This window comes from Penaeus monodon, chromosome 27 (genome assembly GCF_015228065.2).
Source record: "Penaeus monodon isolate SGIC_2016 chromosome 27, NSTDA_Pmon_1, whole genome shotgun sequence".
NCBI classification, from domain to species: domain Eukaryota; kingdom Metazoa; phylum Arthropoda; class Malacostraca; order Decapoda; family Penaeidae; genus Penaeus; species Penaeus monodon.
The window spans coordinates 15417958-15419629 of record NC_051412.1 but is presented as its reverse complement, the minus strand read 5'-3'; positions in this window follow the sequence as shown (position 1 = coordinate 15419629).

The following is a 1672-nucleotide window of genomic DNA, read 5'->3' as shown; positions in this document are numbered from 1 at the left end:
TGATGTTCGGATGGTAATTACAGGGAGCGTACGTGTAACACCATGACAATACCGAGAAATGTGGCTTGACCTTTCTGTTTTAAATGGAATGGAATGTCTTTGTGCCTACTGAACGTATAGTGGCGGAGACTTTGAGCATGGCGAATAATATACATATTTGTGCTGAGTCTTGAGGTTATCAGGTGAATTCCACTGTCATATTAGCGCTGATTATCAGTATGATTTCGATGTACTGTAGAGTGATCTTGACCAGTGTGAAATTGTAGAATTTGAAAATGAGTTCTATTTTTTCCCTCACGTCTAGTTTTTAAGAACAATAAGCAGTGCAGAAATATCAGTTACAAAGAAAAGAAGGCCATTGCTTTAAACAATTTTGTGTATAAACACTTTTTGGTTTTGTTCAATTTAACTTTGGTAATTTAACTACTTATAATTGATCCAGAAATAGGTAGTGTTTTCATATTCACACTTTCCTTCCTATGAATTGTAAAATGCAAATAAAATTATTAAATGCACTGCGTTTCATACCGGGCAGATACCTAATCTTTCCTCAAGGTAAATGTTAACTTAATTCCTTTCTAAGCTATGGAGAATACTGTCAGTGAGATAAAACATGACAATACAAAGAGCGAAGGCCTCTGCTTAAACACTGTGCGAGTCATTAATCTTGACGTAATTCGATGTCTAACCACCATGTTCACAAACAGGCGTAGCTCAGTAGGGATTCAAGTACTTTGATAGTTTTCTAGTATTTCAGAACAATCCACTGGTAACTAGAGCAAAATATTGGCTACACGAATGTTTAAACGTAGTCTTTAGAAAGTAGAAAGCGATTTTTACCAATGCTGAAGGAAAAAAGAGACCGGATTTCTTTCCCAAAAATGTTATTGAAGACACAAAGAACAATTTTTATAGGACACTGCCATCATGTGACTCGATATAATTGTCCACCGTTCTGGTAATTATAACTTGTTTGTGTATATTTTTCTTTATTATATTGTGCTGGTCAGGGTGTAAGTTTCATTTTATTTTTTTTCAACCAAAGATGAACTTCAGATTTATTGTGACCAATGGTTTACGTGACAAGAGAAATTCTGATATTAAATTCGTAATTCTGGTCATGAAATTAATTAGCAACGGTTGAAAATATCCTTTAGTATAATAAACGAGTCCTGTATGTCCTATGGTATGTTACTAAGATGAAACTAACTTTAAATTAAAAAGAAGTGTGCCTCGATCCTGTCTTTGGCACAAGGTAAATACCCATCCTATCAAATATCGAAAATCAAAGACAATTCAATTTCACCAACAGTTGTACCACAGTAAAAATCAAACCACATTTATCATTTATCCTTTTATTCCCCGAAGAAGAACATCCCTCACGCACTTCCTCATGAATCCGGAACAGTCGGCCCTCCGCCTCCCGACCTCATAAGCGCTCTCGAACTCCTTCTCCGTCGACGCCCCACGGACAAGGAAGAACTCGAGGTCCGCTAAAGAGAAGAGGAACTTGTGGAAGAGGAAGTCAAGGTCGTCCTCGAGAGAGTCGCGACGGGTCTTCTCGCAGAGGACCCAGGCAACACACTGAGGCAGGCGCTGCAGCACAGGGGATAATGTGAACGCGGAAGGTAAGGGAAGGACTGAAGGAGGGGAGGAGGTGGGACATTTAAGA